Here is a 19631-nt window from a genome sequence, read left to right as displayed (position 1 = left end):
TTCTTCGTCCTCTTCTTATTTTTCTTCTTCTTCCTTCTTCCTCTTTTCTTCCTCTTTTCTTCTTTCCTTAATTTATTTCCTCGATGACCCTAACCCTAAACAGTACAACTAACTACAACGACTTCGCTTGCATACATATGAACAAATATGATCGATCATCTATGAACAATATAAAAACATCATATGATATATGAACAAAAAAATCACATCTATGAAAAAACCATCTAATCATATATTTTTTATGGTGGCCACGGCGGCGGCGGTGGTGACGGGGGGCAAGGCAGGGGCGCGGGGGCTGGGGCTCACTAGGGGCGGCGTCGGCGATGGCGCGGACTGGGGCGGTGACGATGCAGGGCGGCGCGGACCGGGGCGATGACCGACGCGGGGTTGATACGTCTCCAACGTATCTTTAATATTTTATTGCTCCATGCTATATTATCTACTGTTTTGGACATTATTGGGCTTTATTATTCACTTTTATATTATTTTTGGGACTAACCTATTAACCAGGGGCCCAGCCCAGAATCATTGTTTTTTGCCTATTTCAGAGTTTCGCAGAAAAAGAATATCAAACGGAGCCAAAACCCTAATTCCACCGCCGCAACCTTCTGTACCCACGAGATCTCATCCTGGGGCCTGTTCCGGAGCTCCGCCGGAGGGGGCATCGATCACGGAGGGCTTCTACATCATCACCATAGCCCCTCCGATGAAGTGTGAGTAGTTTACCTCAGACCTTCGGGTCCATAGTTATTACCTAGATGGCTTCTTCTCTCTTTTTGGATCTCAATACAATCTTCTCCCCCTCTCTCATGGAGATCTATTCGATGCAATCTTCCTTTTGCGGTGTGTTTGTTGAGATCGATGAATTCTGGGTTTATGATCAAGTTTATCTATGAACAATATTTGAATCTTCTCTGAATTATTTTATGTATGATTGGTTATCTTTGCAAGTCTCTTTGAATTATCAGTTTGGTTTGGCCTACTAGATTGATCTTTCTTGCAATGGGAGAAGTGCTTAGCTTTGGGTTCAATCTTGCGGTGTCCTTTCCCAGTGACAGTAGGGGCAGCAAGGCACGTATTGTATTGTTGCCATCGAGGATAACAAGATGGTTTTTTTTATCATATTGCATGAATTTATCCCTCTACATCATGTCATCTTGCTTAAGGCGTTACTCTGTTTTTATGAACTTAATACTCTAGATGCATGCTGGATAGCGGTCGATGAGTGGAGTAATAGTAGTAGATGCAGGCAGGAGTCGCACTAGTAGAAAACAGGGCTTTGGTCCAGGCCGGGTCAGCCCATTAGTCCCAGTTCAGTCCAGAACCGGGACCAATGTGGGCATTGGTCCCGGTTCGTGAGCCCAGGGGGCCGGCCGGGCCACGTGGGCCATTGGTCCCGGTTCATCTGGACCTTTTGGTCCCAGTTGGTGGGATGAACCGGGACCAATGGGCCTCGCTCCTGGCCCACCACCATTGGTCCCGGTTGGTGGCTTGAACCGGGACCAAAGGCTCCCCTTTAGTCCCGGCTCAAGTCACCAACCGGGACCAATGAGGTGCCTATATATACCCCTCGCTCGCGAGCAGAGCACCCCAGTGCTCTATTTTTCTCTGGCCGAGGGGGAGAGGGCTTGGTGGTGCTCTAGCTCACCTCCTATGCACAGAAGGTGTTCGATGGAATGCCCGAGCCACACTACTTAAGCTTTCTCCTCTCCAAGCTCGACCTCCAAGCTCCATTTTCCATAATATTTGTCTAGGTTTAGCGGTCCGTCACGCCCCGTCGCCGTCTTCACCGCCGTTGATCACCCGCACCGAGCTCATCGCCGGCACCACCGTGGTGAGCCTCTTGTTCTTATCTTCTTTCTGAAAGGAAAAATATTCTTACTTGTATGTTTACATAGGTACTTGTATTATTTTCTTACTTTTATTATTGCATCTTATATAGAGCGATGGTTTTGGTATCCGCCCCCGTCGGCCCTCGTCCTGTTTATGATTCGGATGTGGTATATATATTATCTTTATAACTATTGGTTCATTTATTGTCTATGAAAATTATGCCGACCAACGTGACATAGATTTTATTTATGTAGGATGTATGTGAATCGGAAATGCCAACCGACCCTATTTTTGAGAGGTTAAATTTAGTTGAAGAAGAAAACAATTTGTTGAAGGAAAAAATAAAAAAAATTGAGGAGGAGAAGATGATATTGGAGTTGCATGTTGTGGACGTTGTCGATGATCACAAGATCAAGATGGATGCAATGCGCTTGAATATTAGAAAGATTAGAAAATATGCCATTCATACCGAGGCTTGGTATCATTATGCCGTTGGATCAATTGTCACCTTGGTTGCGATTATGATCGCATTTGTTTTCGCATTGAAATGTTTTACATAGTTTCAATGTATGGTTTAATTAATTAGATGCTCTGGAGAGCTATATGTTGTTAGATGAGAACTATGTATGCACTTTGGTTTTAATGTGATGATGAACTTCTATTAATTTGGACACTTAATTATATATAATGCACGCAGATGAACCGGCAATGGATGTACGGTGACAGACACACCCGCGAGTACATTAAGGGCGTGCATGAGTTTCTCGATGCGGCTGAGGCAAACAAGCAGAATGGTTTTATGTGTTGTCCATGCACTGAATGTGGGAATACGAGGTCTTACTCTAACCGGAAAATCCTTCACTCCCACCTGCTTTACAAGGGTGTCATGCCACACTATAATGTTTGGACGAGGCACGGAGAAATAGGGGTTATGATGGAAGACGACGAAGAAGAAGAGTACGATGACAACTATGTGCCCCCTGAATACGGTGATGCTGCAACGGGGGAAGCTGGTGAAGATCAAGAGGAACCAGACGATGTGCCCAATGATGCTGCAATGGGTGAAGCTACTGAAGATCAAGAGGAACCAGACGATGTGCCCGATGATGATGATCTCCATCGGGTCATTGTCGATGCAAGGACGCAATGCGAAAGTCAAAAGGAGAAGCTAAAGTACGATCGCATGTTAGAGGATCACAAAAAATGGTTATACCCCAATTGCGAAGATGGCAACACAAAGCTCGGCACCATACTGGAATTGCTGCAGTGGAAGGCAAAGAATGCTGTGGCTGACAAAGGATTTGAGAAGCTACTGAAAATATTGAAGAAGAAGCTTCCAAAGGATAACGAATTGCCCGACAGTACATACGCAACAAAGAAGGTCGTATGCCCTCTAGGATTGGAGGTGGAGAAGATACATGCATGCCCTAATGACTGCATCCTCTACCGCGGTGCATACAAGGATCTGAACACATGCCCGGTATGCGGTGCATTGCGGTATAAGATCATACGAGATGACCCTGGTGATGTTGATGGCGAGCCCCCCAGGAAGAGGGTTCCTGCGAAGGTGATGTGGTATGCTCCTATAATACCATGGTTGAAACGTCTGTTCAGAAATGAAGAGCATGTCAAGTTGATGCGATGGCACAGTGAGAACCGAAAGAAAGATGGGAAGTTGAGAGCACCCGCTGACGGGTCGCAGTGGAGAAAAATCGAGAGAAAGTACTGGGATGAGTTTGCAAAGGACCCAGGAATGTATGGTTTGCATTAAGCGCGGATGGCATTAATCCTTTCGGGGAGCAGAGCAGCAATCACAACACCTGGCCCGTGACTCTATGTATGTATAACCTTCCTCCTTGGATGTGCATGAAGCGGAAGTTCGTTATGATGCCAGTTCTCATCGAAGGCCCTAAGCAACCCGGCAACGAAATTGATGTGTACCTAAGGCCATTAGTACAAGAACTTTTACAGCTGTGGAATGGAAATGGTGTACATACGTGGGATGAGCACAGACATGAGGAATTTAACCTTAAGGCGTTGATGTTCGTGACCATCAACGATTGGCCCGCTCTCAGTAACCTTTCAGGACAGACAAACAAAGGATACCACGCATGCACGCACTGTTTAGATGACACTGAAAGTATATACCTGGACAAATGCAGGAAGAATGTGTACCTGGGCCATCGTCGATTTCTTCCGACCAACCATCAATGTCGAAAGAAAGGCAAGCATTTCAAAGGCGAGGCAGATCACCGGAAGAAGCCCGCCGTGCGCACCGGTGATCACGTGCTTGCTATGGTCAATGATTTACACTACGTAATCTTTGGAAAGGGTCCCGGTGGACTAGCTGTTCCGAATGACGCTGAGGGACACGCACCCATGTGGAAGAAAAAATCTACATTTTGGGACCTACCCTACTGGAAAGACCTAGAGGTCCACTCCTCAATCGACGTGATGCACGTGACGAAGAACCTTTGCGTGAACCTGCTAGGCTTCTTGGGCGTGTATGGGAAGACAAAAGATACACCTGAGGCACGGGAGGACCTGCAACGTTTGCATGAAAAAGACGGCATGCCTCCGGAGCAGTATAAAGGTCCTGCCAGCTACACTCTTATGAAAGAAGAGAAAGAAATCTTTTTTGAATGCCTGCTCAGTATGAAGGTCACGACTGGCTTCTCATCGAATATAAAGGGAATAATAAATATGCCAGAGAAAAAGTTTCAGAACCTAAAGTCTCATGACTGCCACGTGATTATGACGCAACTGCTTCCGGTTGCATTGAGGGGGCTTCTGCCGGAAAACGTCCGATTAGCCATTGTGAAGCTATGTGCATTCCTCAATGCAATCTCTCAGAAGGTGATCGATCCAGAAATCGTACCAAGGCTAAGGAGTGATGTGGCGCAATATCTTGTCAGTTTCGAGCTGGTGTTCCCACCATCCTTCTTCAATATCATGACGCACGTCCTAGTTCATCTAGTCGATGAGATTGTCATCCTGGGGCCCGTATTTCTACAAAATATGTTCCCCTTTGAGAGGTTCATGGGAGTCCTAAAGAAATATGTCCGTAACCGCGCTAGGCCAGAAGGAAGCATCTCCATGGGCCATCAAACAAAGGATGTTATCGGGTTTTGTGTTGACTTCATTCCTGGCCTTAAGAAGATAGGTCTCCCTAAATCGCCGTATGAGGGGAGACTGACTGGAAAAGGCACTCTTGGAAGAGACTCAATAATATGCAGGGACGGATATTCTTGGTCTCAAGCAAACTACACAGTTCTACAGAACTCTACCTTGGTGACCCCATATGTCGATGAACACAAGAACTGTCTCCAAACACCTGGAGCAATGCGACGACTGGATTACATGTGAACACATCAGGACTTTCAGTAGTTGGTTGGAAACACGTCTCAGAGGTGACAACATTGTTTATGATGAGTTGTACTTGTTGTCCAGGGGACCATCTTTGACTGTATTGACTTACAAAGGATGCGAGATAAATGGGAATACATTTTACACGATCGCCCAAGATCAAAAGAGCACCAACCAAAACAGCGGTGTCCGCTTTGATGCAGCAACCGAGAGCGGAAAGGACACATATTATGGTTACATAGTGGACATATGGGAACTTGACTACGGACCTGATTTTAAGGTCCCTTTGCTTAAGTGCAAATGGGTCAATCTGTTAGGCGGCAGGGTACAGGTAGACCCACAGTACGGAATGACAACAGTGGATCTGAAAAATCTTGGGTACACTGACGAACCGTTCGTCCTAGCCAATGATGTGGCACATGTTATCTATGTGAAGGACATGTCTACCAAACCGAGAAAAAGAAAAGATAAGAAGCGAATACATCATACGATGAGCCAAAGCGCCACATAGTTCTTTCAGGAAAAAGGGACATCCTGGAAGTGGACGGCAAGACAGACATGTCTGAAGATTATGAAAAGTTTCATGAAATTCCTCCCTTCAATGTCAAGGCTGACCCAAGCATCCTGATAAACAATGAAGATTATCCATGGTTACGGCGCAATAAGCAAATGACACAAGCGAAGAAAAAGTGAAGACTTTCTCCCGCAACTATTTTGAGGACCTCCGGCTTAACCACCCTACCGGTGAAGGGGAGACTAGGCTGGGGTCTGCGCTGAAGACTCCATGCCTATGGCGGAAGGAGCTCATCAACCTTCCGAACTGGACGCCTCTGCCTCCTCCTCCTCCGGCAAGACAGGGCACTCCGCCTCCTCCACCGCCTCCTCCTCCGGCGAGTCAGGGCACTCCGCCTCCTCCACCGCCTCCTCCTCCGGCGAGTGACGATCAGGGCACTCAACCGGCTCCTTCTCCACCGCGTGGCGGCACTCCGCCTCCTTCTCCACTTGCACCGACGCGCCCGAGCAGCCAGCCTCCTCCTTCTCCGCCTCGTCAGCAAGGGCGGAAGAGACCTGCCGCCGCTCCGGCTGCTCCGGCGCGTCGTAGTCCTTCTCCTCTGCCTTATAAGCAAGTAAAGAAGACAACCGCTCCGTCTGCTCGGCCGACGTCTAGCAGTACATCCAGTGGCGGGAGGAAATACAGATTTGGTCCTTCTCTAAAGACTCCACAGAAGTTACCATACGAGAGGACCCCAGAGGAGAACGCCGAGATCGCACGAGAAGAAGTGAGGAACTACTTTGAAGGGGTGAAAGCAAAGAAACATCCACCTCCGGAGGAGAAGGTAGATCCGGTGAAAGCAAAGCGCACACTGGCTGCCCTGACAAAACCACCCAAGTCTCCGCCAAAAGGAAACTATGAGCGCATTATTGGAAAGGAATTTGCCAAAGCGGAGCGGTCGGGAAGTACTGTCAGTGATCAAAGGCTGAAAGAACGACGAGCTGGGAAACAAATTGCCCAGCTCGGCGAACAAGCGAATCAATCGTGCCCCCCGCTCAAGGTGCCTAGCGACAATGTCGCTAATGATCCGAGGATGGTGCCCGGTTATAGAAATCTTGGCGATTACCTGCCCGACGATGTACATTATGATTTCATGGAGGTGCAGATACAAAGATACGAGTACGGGAAGCCTCTCGTCAAAGATGAAAGATCTCTATCAACGATGATGCGAAGATTGCATGATTGGTACTTGAAAATCTGCAGAGACTCTGGGGGGAGGAGTACTTTGTATGTGAAAGTTAAAAAGGAGCATGACCTCGTTGAAATTGAACTGTTGCGTGTTCCATTTGAGGAGTTCTTTCAGTTTTTAAATCAATTGGCCCTCGATAAACCAACGGTCGCCTGCTACTGTCTGTAAGTAGTACTACTTCTGTCATTAAGTCTCTCTATATAGCTCAGCTCTTTCATTGCATGTATTTATAATCATCCTCACTATATTATGCAGATTGAAGATCGCCGAATTGAAGAAAAGACAAGTCAGTGATATTGGGTTCATTAACACATATCTCATAGATGCAACTCAAGTTAAATTTCATGCCGCAGCTACCGAGGCTAACTTGTTATGATCGTTGGTAATAAATGAAAACAAAGATATAATACTCTTTCCTTACAACTTCAAGTGAGTGTTACTATCTTGTGCGTATTCGGTTTCCCTTATATATTAGTCAAGGTTATAGTAATGTAATTGATGAGTTATGCATGCGTGTGCAGTTTCCACTATATTCTCCTAGAGATTAAGCTTGAGCAGGGACTAGTAACCGTCTTAGACTCAAGACGAAAAGATCCCAAGGACTATGCAGACATGACTCAAATACTCGAGAAGTAAGTTAAATCGATCATTATCCACCATATCAGCAACTTTGTTCATTTCCTGATATATCAAGTAATTGTTTTCTTTGTCCAGCAGGGTTTGGAGAAAATTCACCAGAAAAGCTCCGGGACTGCCGAAGGAGCTGCAATTTAGACACCCGAAAGTAAGTACTATAGTAGCATGTTCCGCGCATCTACTAGTGATTCAAGTGCTAGTTTCATCAATACCATTTGGCATTCTTGCTTATCAGTTTGATTGACCTCTATTTCTTGTAAAGTGGTTGTGGCAGGAACAAGGGAATGATTTCTGTGGATACTACATTTGCGAGTCCATCCGCCACACGACCTGTGAGCGGGGCTACACTGACGAACAATATGAAGTACGTAAATAACAACATTCACAATTTTATTTTATTACCATCATTTGTGTTGAGTTTCATTCATTCATATATATATGTATTGACCCCCTTCTTTAAATTAGATGTTTCGGAAGCGGGATGAACTCCTAGAATCAGCTCGCATGCGAGCAATTCAAGAGGAATTGGCAGCATTCTTTCTTGACCATGTGATCGCTGAAGACGGAGAATACTATGTGGACCCTGAGTCCGTATGATTATATTTGTAAGAGATAATTATTGTATATATGTAGCCGGTAGTGTCAGATAGATATACGATAACTTGTTGTTCGACCAATCTCTCAGAGAAGGAGAGGTGGTCGATATCACTTCTCTCTGTATGCATATATGTTCATGACGATCTTCTGTTTCCTTCGTTTGCTTACTAGCTAGCTAGCGTGTCTAGTCCTCTCTATACGTATGTATAGTACGCAGCGTCGACCAAGCACGGACATAAGAGAGGACACTTCTCTCTATTAATTATAGCTAGCTAACACAATATATGAAACACCTAAATTAACCCCCCAAAACCCCCAACCCCCCCCCCCTTTCAAAAAAAACAAAAACCCCAGCCATAGAAATGCTGACGCGTGGATGCCTATTGGTCCCGGTTGGTGCCACCAACCGGGACCAAAGGGTCTCCTGCCTAGGCTCCGCGCACAGGCCACGTGGAGGCCCATCTGTCCCGGTTCTGGATTGAACCGGGACTAAAGGGACAGGGCATTAGTACCGACCCTTTAGTCCCGGTTCCAAAACCGGGACAAAAGGCCCTTACGAACCGGGACAACAGGCCCTTTTTCTACCAGTGTCGGTCTACTTGTCTCGGACGTGATGCCTATATATATGATCATACCTAGAAATTCTCATAACTATGCTCAATTCTGTCAATTGCTCAACAATAATTTGTTCACCCACCGTAAAATAATTATGCTCTTGAGAGAAGCCACTAGTGAAACCTATGGCCCCCGGGTCTATCTTCATCATATTAATCTTCCAACACTGAGTTATTTACTTTGCTTTTTTACTTTGCTTTTATTTTACTTTGCATCTTTATCACAAAAATACCAAAAATATTATCCTATCATATCTATCAAATCTCACTCTCGTAAGTGACCGTGTAGGGATTGACAACCCCTTATCGCGTTGGTTGCGAGGATTTATTTGTTTTGTGTAGGTACGAGGGACTCGCGCATAGCCTCCTACTGGATTGATACCTTGGTTCTCAAAAACTAAGAGAAATACTTATGCTTCTTTGCTGCATCACCCTTTCCTCTTCATGGAAGAACCAACGCAGTGCTCAAGAGGTAGCATCGGTTCGTGGCAGCAACCAGGACCAAAGCACCCCTTTAGTCTCGGTTGGAGCCACCAACCGGGACCAAAGGTCGCTTTTCAGCAGCCCAAAGGGCGGGAAGTAGAGGCCTTTGGTCCCGGTTGGAGCCACAAACCGGGACTAAAGGGTGCGCATTGGTACCGGTTGTTGGCATGAACCGGTACCAATGTACGCCTTTAGTACTGGTTGGTGGCACCAACCAGGACTAAAGGCCTTGTGCTGCCCGCATCACAGCACGAAAGTTTTGTCCCACCTCGCTAGCTGAGGGAGCTCGAGAGTGGTTTATAAGCCCCACTCCCGCTGCCCTCTCGAGCTCCTCTCAAATGCAGGCTTTCGGGCCTAAACACATTGTATCTGCCTGTGGTCCTATTGGGCCTTCTACGGGCATGAATCCTTGCCCATGGGTTGGTTTCTAGTCGTATTCAGGCCATGGTGGCCCAGTAGGTGGCGTTTTTTTATTTTTTCCTAGTTTAGTTCTTTTCATTTTTGCTTTATTTATTCATTTTGTTTCTACTTACAACAAAATACTTATTTATTTTTTTATTTTGTTTCTAATTACTTATTTATTTTATTTTATGATAATTCTTTTTGCTATTAAAGTTTCTAACAAAAAAAGTTATTTATGAAAATTCTTTTTTGCTTTTAATGATTTTAAACAGAAAAACTTTGATAATTTTAGTTGCATCAATTTTATATAATTTTAGTTTCAGTAATACTAGAGGTTGCTTATAATGTTTTGAACAGAAAATACGTTGATAATTTTAGTTTCATAAATTTTATTTATGCTATTAAAGTTTATCCTATTTTGTTTCTACTTATATATTTTATTAAAGTTTAGTTTATTCTGTTTCTAATTACTTATTTATTTATTTTTATGATATTTTTTATTTTCCATGCATTTACGGATTATTTCATGAGACCATGAAATTGAAAAGCACTACAAATGAACTCTGGAAAGGTTGAAAGTTGGCATGGTATCATCATTTCACCCACATAGCATGTGCAAAAACTAGAGAGGGTTATGGCAAAAACGAGATGCACTTCATGTACAAAACGGACAATCTGTTTCGAAGTATCAGGATTTCTTACAGAAACTCGTCTGTTACAACAGCCATTTCATATGAAGTATGAAAAGGTTGAAAGTTGGCATGGTATCATCATAATAGTTGTGGAGAGAAAGTCTTCACTTTTTTTTCGCTTGTGTGCTTTGCTTATTGCGCCGTAACCATGGATAATTTTCATCGTTTATCAGGATGCTCGGGTCAGCCTTGACATTGAAGGGAGGAATTTCATGAAACTTTTCATTATCTTTAGACATGTCTGTCTTGCCCTCCACTCTCACAATGTCCCTTTTTCCTGAAAGAACTATGTGGCGCTTTGGCTCATCGTATGATGTATTCACTTCCTTATCTTTTCTTTTTCTCGGTTTGGTAGACATGTCCTTCACATATATAACCTGTGCCACATCATTGGTTAGGACGAACGGTTCGTCAGTGTACCCAAGATTGTTCAGATCCGCTGTTGTCATTCCGTACTGTGGGTCTACCTGTACCCCGCCTCCTGATAGATTAACCCATTTGCACTTAAACAAAGGGACCATAAAATCATGTCTGTAGTCAAGTTCCCATATGTCCATTATGTAACCATAATATGTGACCTTTCCCCTCTCGGTTACTGCATCAAAGCGGGCACCGCTGTTTTGGTTGGTGCTCTTTTGATCTTGGGCGATCGTGTAAAATGTATTCCCATTTATCTCGTATCCTTTGTAACTCAATACAGTCGAAGATGGTCCCGTGGACAACGAGTACAACTCATCACAAACAGTGGTTTCACCTCTGAGACCTGTTTCCAACCAAGTGCTGAAAGTCCTGATGTGTTCACATGTAATCCCGTCGTCACACTGCTCCAGGTGTTTGGAGCGCAGACTGTTCTTGTGTTCATCAACATACGGGGTCACTAAGGGAGTCCTGGATTAGCGGGTGTTCGGATAGCCAGACTATAACCTTTGGTCGGACTCTTGGACTATGAAGATACAAGATTGAAGACTTCGTCCCATGTCCGGATAGGACTTTCCTTGGCGTGGAAGGCAAAGTTGGCGATACGGATATGTAGATCTCCTCCCATTGTAACTGACTCTGTGTGACCCTAACCCTCTCCGGTGTCTATATAAACCGGAAGGTTTTAGTCCATAGGACGAACAACAATCATACCATAGGCTAGCTTCTAGGGTTTAGCCTCTCTGATCTCGTGGTAGACCTACTCTTGTACTACCCCTATCATCAATATTAATCAAGCAGGAGTAAGGTTTTACCTCCATCGAGAGGGCCCGAACCTGGGTAAAAACATCGTGTCCCTTGTCTCCTGTTACCATCCGACTAGACGCACAGTTCGGGACCCCCTACCCGAGATCCGCCGGTTTTGACACCGACATTGGTGCTTTCATTGAGAGTTCCTCCGTGTCATCACTTTTAGGCCCGATGGCTCCTCCGATCATCAACAACGATGCGGTCCAGGGTGAGACTTTTCTCGCCGGACAGATCTTCGTATTTGGCAGCTTCGCACTACGGGCCAACTCGCTTGGCCATCTGGAGCAGATCGAAAGCTACGCCCCTGGCCATCAGGTCAGATTTGGAAGTTTGAACTACGCGGCTAATATCTAGAGGGACTTGATCTTCGACGGATTTGAGGCACAGCCGAGCGCGCCGCACTATCACGATGGGCATGATCTAGCTCTGCCGCCAAACAGTGCCCTGGAGGCCGCACCCGTATCCGCTCTGACCCTTAGTTTGGAGCCGACTGCGCCAATCGAGGACCACTGGCTGGACACCGCCTCGGGGGCTGCAATCTATACGGCGATCGAGCCGAACACCAGTCTTATCCTGTGCAAAGCCCGTGACTCCAAGGTGCCGGACTCCGAGCCCTCCGCGCCCTTGCCAATCGAACCCGATTGGGCGCCGATCATGGAATTCACCGCCGCTGATATTTTTCAGCACTCGCCCTTTGGCGATATTCTAAATTCACTAAAGTCTCTCTCTTTGTCAGGAGAGCCCTGGCCGGATTATGGCCAACAGGATTGGGATGTGGACGACGAAGAAATTCGACGCCCACCCACCACCCAATTCATAGCCACTGTCGATGATTTAACCGACATGCTGGACATTGACTCCGAAGACATCGACGGTATGGACGACGATATAGGAGACGAATAGGAACCAGCGCCTATAGGGCACTGGACAACCACCTCATCTCACGATGTATCCATGGTGGACACACCTAAAGGAAGAAACAACGAGGAACAAAGGGACACAACGAGGGATCGTTCCCTCGAAAAGCAGTCAAAGCGGCGACGTAAGCGCCGCTCCAAGCCCCGCCTCGACAGAGACAGCAGCCATACAGACCCGGCCACAGAGCAGGGCGAACCGGTGGACGACGAACATGCCATCGAGCAACCGTCCGAACAGAGCAACTTGGATAAACAAACCGAACAACCTGTCACCGGTGGAGATAACAGTCCGGACGACCTCACGCCGGACAAATTGCTGGAGCAGAAGAACAAACACAAAAGACTCGTCACCACTGCACGTAGCCTGAAAAAGCAGAAGTGGAAGCTCAAAACAGCGGGAGATGCACTCAGAACTAGATGGAGCAAAGTACTCAACACCGCAGACAAATACGGCGATAGTCGCCACACAAAGAGCTACCCGAAGCAAAAGCTACTGCCCGAATTTGATGAGGAGGCCCTAGAGACCCAAAAATCAAAAAAATAAGGAAGCCACCCGGTCGGATAAATGACCCCATCGTCAACATAGAACGGCATATGGCGCCGCACACAAATCAACACGTGATCCACCGAAGGATTCGCATCCCAAAGACGACCCAGCCAGATCTATCTACGGGCCAAGAAAGCAAGCTCTAGTAAGCAATGCAGCACAACAAATATCCGAACAACACGACACACCCAAGTACAGGGGTGCCGCACACCCCCTATGTTTCATCGATGAGGTGCTAGACCATGAATTTCCAGCGGGATTCAAGCCCGTAAACATAGAGGCGTACGACGGAACAACATACCCTGGAGTCTGGATTGAGGATTATATCCTCCACATACACAAGGCTAGAGGAGACGACCTCCACGACATAAAATACTTGCCCCTCAAGCTCAAAGGGCCAGCCCGGCATTGGCTTAAAAGCCTTCCCGGAAACACCATTGGAAGTTGGGAAGAGAACAAGGATGCTTTTCGAGAAAATTTTCAAGGGACCTATGTCCGACCTCCGGATGCAGACGATTTAAGACATATAACTCAACAGCCCAGAGAGTCAGCCCGGAAACTCTGGAACAAATTTCTTACTAAAAAGAACCAGATAGTCGACTGTCCGGATGTCGAAGCCTTAGCAGCTTTCAAACACAGCGTTCGAGACGAATGGCTCGCCAGACACCTCGGCCAAGAAAAGCCAAGAACAATGAACGCATTAACAAGCCTCATGACCCGCTTTTGCACGGGAGAGGACAGCTGGTTGGCAAGATACAACACCAGCGACCCAAGTACATCCGAAGTCAGGTATGGAAACGGGAAACCGCGATGCAACAAGGAACAACGCCGGAATAAGGAAAGCAGCTCGAAGAGCACGACAGTCAACGCCGGATTCAAAAGCTCTCGGCAGAATCAGAAAAAGCTGCCCCTCAAGGATAACAGGGACGAGCTATCTAACCTAAACAAAATCTTGGATAAGATATGTCAAATCCACAACACCCCCGGGAAGCCTGCAAACCATACCCATAGAGAATGTTGGGTCTTCAAGCAATCCGGCCAACTCAACACTGAACACAAGGGGCTCGACACACCAAGTGAGGACGATGACGAACCCCACAAGCAGAGCACCGAGAAACAAAAGAATTTCCCACAAGAAGTCAAAACAGTAAACTTTCTTCACGTGACAAAAGGAGTGGCGCCTATAGAGATATGCGCCATACGGCCCATCCCAAAGGAGTCTCGCCACTGGTTGTCAAAACCGATCACCTTCGACCATCAGGATTACTCTAGAAGTATCGGGAACGCGGGCTGGACTGCCTTGATATTAGATCAGATAATAGACGGACTCCACTTTACACATGTCCTGATGGACGGCGGCAGTGGTCTAAACCTGCTATATCAGGACACAATCCGCAAAATGGGGATAGACCCAACAAAAATTTGCCATAGCAGCCCTTCCTTTCAAGGAGTAACGCTAGGCCCGGATGCCCATTGCAGGGGTTCTCTCCGGCTAGAAGTTATGTTCGGCTCCCTTGATAACTTCCGCCGTGAAAAGCTAACCTTCCACATCGCCCCTTTTTCAAGTAGCTATCAAGCACTCCTGGGACGAGAGGCCTTCGCCCGCTTTAATGCAATACTGCATTATGCATCTCTTACGCTTAAGATGCCCAGTTCACGAGGCATCATATCACTAAAGGGAAACATTGAGTGTTCCCCCCGCGCGGAAGACTGTGCGGTTGCCTTGACAGCCACACACTAAAGCGGCTTCGCCAATCAAAGCACCTAAATAGGTCGTCAAGACCACGGACGCGGCTCGACGAGTCTGACATAAACATACAATTGATAAAGGCTTAATAGCCGTACACCCCCTTACAAGGGGCTCCGCGCATGCAAAACAAGAGACAATAAGGCTCAGTTTTACTTATTTTTCGAATTATACTTTGTTTATTTAGTATAACGTACATTTTGCACGACCCTTTTTCAACTAAGTTCTTCTCTTTTACAGATGAACACCGTGCTACACCCGTCCAGGATACGGCACAACGGAGACACAGGCGCAGACATGCAGTAGGGACCCGTTCGAAGGATTCTTTTTAGATTAAGACCCTGCGTAAACCTTTTTTACTGTCTCTTGTTGATACACGTCCCCCGGATTCTCAGTATAGCCGAGGAGGAGGCTGGCGTCTTGGCATGTGGCCACGTTAGAATTTTGCACGTACCTGGACACCAGGGGCTTATTACCAAGGGCGCTGTTCCGCCCGTTTTCATAAAAGACCGAATACCTTAGGGAGTGTTCGACGTCGCGAGTTTGGACTTATATGCATCAGCTCCGAATCATGTCTTTGGTAAAATGTTGGGTTTGCCCGGCTCCTGTGTTTTGCTGCCTTATGTTCCGCTCTATCGGCTAAGGTGGCACAAGGAGAACTACTGCGATTGTGCCCCGGTTCAGCCACGCGAGCACCTCAGTAGAGAAAGCCGAAAACTGACTGTCATGATATAGCGTGAGACTGGTCAACCACTCGATGACCTGCCGAAATCTTTAGGATTCCTCCGTATTAACGAAGGGTCGTTTCCCGGCCAGGCACACACGCGCCCCGAATTCGGGTGAGTGCGGTGCCCCCAAGGGCTATATAGTAGCCCCACTGGCAAACTCCTATGGCTAAGTGAAAGTGATAAAGCATTATAGTCTGGTTGATTAGTTCGCTGCGCTATCACCTCCTTAATGGGACTAAGACATTGGATCAAGTGTGAAAATGCGCCTTCTGCGAACACCCCCGCATTATATGCGTGGGGGCTGAAGCCAAAGACTGCCATCTTTCAGGTTATATACACATATACATTAACGGCCGCACAAGAGGTGTTTTAAATTCTTGAAGGCACAAGTATCAAAAGCTTTTATATTTGATCAAAACATTGTTTTACAATAATACATGTTATTCGAACATAATATCCTTCGAGCACCGCGTCTCTATTAAACGAGGCCCTGCAGAACTTTCTGAAAATAGTGCTTGGCAGGTACTCGGCTCCCGTCCGAGTCGTGGGATGCAATAGTAGTGACCTTCATCTCCGCCTAGTATGTTTTGACACGGGCAAGAGCCATCCGCGCACCCTCTATGCATGCTGACCTCTTCATTGCATTGATATGCGGCACCGCACCAAGGAACTGCTGCACCAAGCTAAAATAGCTTTTTGGCTCAGGCCTTTCTGGCCACAGATGACTCACGACATACTTCATGGCGAGTTCGGATAACCTATTCCGCTCGGCCCATTCGGCTAAATGATCGGTTAATGGAAGTGGACGCTCTGGATTGTGGAAGTGCGACCAGAAGAGCTTTTCCACTTCGCGATCCTTTTGATCTCGGAAGTGTTTGGCCGCGTCCGCGACACTCGCCGCCAAATCCAGATAAGGGTCCGTCGTACTCCATAACCGGTCCAACGGAGCATATTTAGGATCCCCGAACATCATCCGCAGCATAAAGGGCTTTCCAGCCGCGATATCTCCGGCCTGACGTAGCTCCTCCTTCATAGCTCTCATTGCAGAGCGAGCATCCTTGGCTTCTGTAGTGGCCTTCTCTAGGTCCGTTTGTTCCTCCTGATCTTCTTTCTCAAGAAGCTTGCAGCGGTCGGCAGTGCTCTTCAACTTTACAGCCATCTCGGCCATTTCCTTTCTGCTTTGGCAGTGAGCAGCCTGTTCGGCTTTCAGCTCTTCAACCGCCTTTAAGGCAGCAGCATCGCTTTTCCTGGCCTGCTCCTTGGCCCGGGCAAGTTCCGCCAGAAGGTTCTCCATGGCAGCGGCACCATCTGCATCAAGCACACATGATGTAAGATACGGGCATCAAGCTTCTCTTACCAGGTGTCTCCAAAGAAATTACATACCCTGTGCCTCGTCAAGCCGCTTGTTGACAAGCGCGATCTCGGCATCTACCACATCAAGTTGCCGCTTTAGTTCGGCAAATTCATCAGTCCGGCTAGCCACCGGACACTTCGCCACCTACATAGGAAGGGCGACATATTATACCTGGGATTATGATCCTCTGCGCGCCGTCACTTTTGACAACGCACAGAGTCTCAGGGGCTACTATCTACATAGGGCGCATCTTATATATGCGGAACTGTCAAAAGGTACATGATTTCGCGTACCTCAAAACTTGTCAGTAAACTCCTGACGGACTCGTGCAACCCGCTCTCCGTGGATGAAATCCTTTCAATCACCGTACCCATCAACGTACGGTGCTCTTTTGAGATAGACGCTCGCCCGAGCAGATCCTTCAACTCCTCCGGCCGTGCACCGGACGGTGCCGAACTCGTCCGATGGCCTTTTTCAAAGGCCGGATATGGAGGGCTTTGGGGGGCCATATGACTGCCTTCCGGCCCTGCCGGATTCGGAGAAACCCTCCGTGACGACACCTCAGGGTCGCCCGCCTCGTGAGGCGGTATGACAGTGGGAGGCGTTCCGCTCTCCATCATCTCCGGAAGAAGCTCCCCCGAAGATGAGCTCTGCTGAGAAGGGCTGAGATCCGAACTACAAGGTAAAATTTCGGTTATTCTCCTCAGGAATAGAACAGGGGTGTCTCTCATTTCAAACTCCCCTCTCTACTTACGGCTCGGTGGAGGGCTAATTCCCTTGGGGGCACAGTATGGCCGAGGTATCCCCCAACGCAGGACCCTCTGCCGAAGATTTCTTCCCCTGCTTCGAGACCATGGTCTCTGGGTCATTAGAGGCGGTCCTCTTCTTCCCATGGGTAGAGGAATTTTTGATTCCTCCTTTCCCAATAGACTCCTTCGAGGAGGCGGTAGCTCCCTTGTCCCCCTCCTCGTTCTCTTCCAAAGGCACAATCTCCAGCATCCTGGTCAACACGGGATTCGGCGAGGTCTCAGGAAGGGGGGCCGGACACCTGATTAACTTTGCCTTCGCTACCCACTCATGTTTCAAAGACAACTCTTTTAAGCGTGATGTTGTGATGAATGAACGGATGGTGTGTCCGGAGACAGGGCTACTTACTTGAGTATCCGGACGATTGCAGCTCAATCCTGCGTCCTCCGTAGCATCCGGACACATTACTTGTGATCCAAAGAACAATTTGTACATCTCCACGGGCGTTATGCCAAGAAAGTGTTGGAGAGATCGCGGTCCCTCCGGATTGAACTCCCAGTGGCGGAGGGGGCGACGTTTGTAGGGCAGAACTCGACGAATTAGCATAACCTGTGTCACCACGACCAGGCAGATGTCCCTTTCTAGGAGATCTCGGATGCGGCCCTACAACAGGGGGACGTCCTTCGCCGGCCTCCTAGTCCAGCCCCTTATTGACCCATGACGCTAGTCGTGGTGGGGGACCCGAGCGGAAAGCAGGAGGCGCCACCCACTTGGTGCCCCTGGGAGCTGTGATATAAAACTACTCTTGTTGCCATAAGTTGAACTCCTCTTGAAAAGAGCCCTCGGGCCATGAAGCGTCAGCATTTTTGCTTATAACAGCGCCTCCGCACTCAGAGTGCCATCCCTCGATCATCTTCGGCTCTACTTTAAAGGTCTTAAGCCATAGTCTGAAGTGTGGAGTAACATGGAGGAAGGCTTCGCACACGACGATAAACGACGAGATGTGGAGGATGGACTCCGGAGCTAGGTCGTGAAATTCCAGCCCATAATAAAACTTGAGCCACCTCAGGAAGGGATCCGTTGCGAAGCCGAGCCCTCGGAGGAAGTGAGACATGAAGACAACACTCTCACCGGGCTCGGGAGTAGGAATAACCTGCCCTTGAGCAGGCAGCCTATGCGAGATTTCGTCGGTCAAGAACCTGGCCTCTCTCAGCTTTAGCACGTCCTCCTCCATGACGGAGGAAGGCATCCATCGGCCTCGAAGGTCAGAACCGGACATCATCAAAGGTCCGAAGCGCCTGGAATCTGGAACCTTGGGTGTTGGAGCTCGAGGCGAAGGGAGAACTCAATTGAGATTGAAATAAAGGAGTAAGGCCTTGGTCTCTATAAAAGGGGTCGAATACCAAGAGCCCTCCCTGTAACCGTTCGGGACTCGCCTTTGATCAAGGAAATATACCAACGGGCACGACTGGGTTACCCATGTCCGTATTGATGAGAATCCCGTAAATTAAGGGGACACGATCTCTACTTCGACAAGACGTGCCAAGGAAACCGCCTCGCAAAACGCGCTGAGGTGGGACAGTAAAACGATTCGAATAAAGGCTTGGCTGTGGTGTGATGTCATGCTACGAAATACGTTAGAAGATTAGACTTGTGTAAATACTATTCTCTGTATGGCAATATGTGGAATTTATCTTGTAGAGCCGGACACTTCTATGAAGTATTCGGAGGAGGAACCTGCCTTGCAATGCCGAAGACAATCTACGCGCCGGACTCGTCGTCATTGAAGCCTGGTTCAGGGGCTACTTAGGGAGTCCTGGATTAGGGGGTGTTCGGATAGCCGGACTATAACCTTTGGCCAGACTCTTGGACTATGAAGATACAATATTGAAGACTTCGTCCCGTGTCCGGATAGAACTTTCCTTGGCGTGGAAGGCAAGCTTGGCGATACGGATATGGAGATCTCCTCCCATTGTAACCGACTCTCTGTAACCCTAAC

This window comes from Triticum dicoccoides, chromosome 3A, assembly GCF_002162155.2.
Source record: "Triticum dicoccoides isolate Atlit2015 ecotype Zavitan chromosome 3A, WEW_v2.0, whole genome shotgun sequence".
Lineage (NCBI taxonomy): Eukaryota > Viridiplantae > Streptophyta > Magnoliopsida > Poales > Poaceae > Triticum > Triticum dicoccoides.
Note: the sequence above shows the minus strand (reverse complement) of the source record.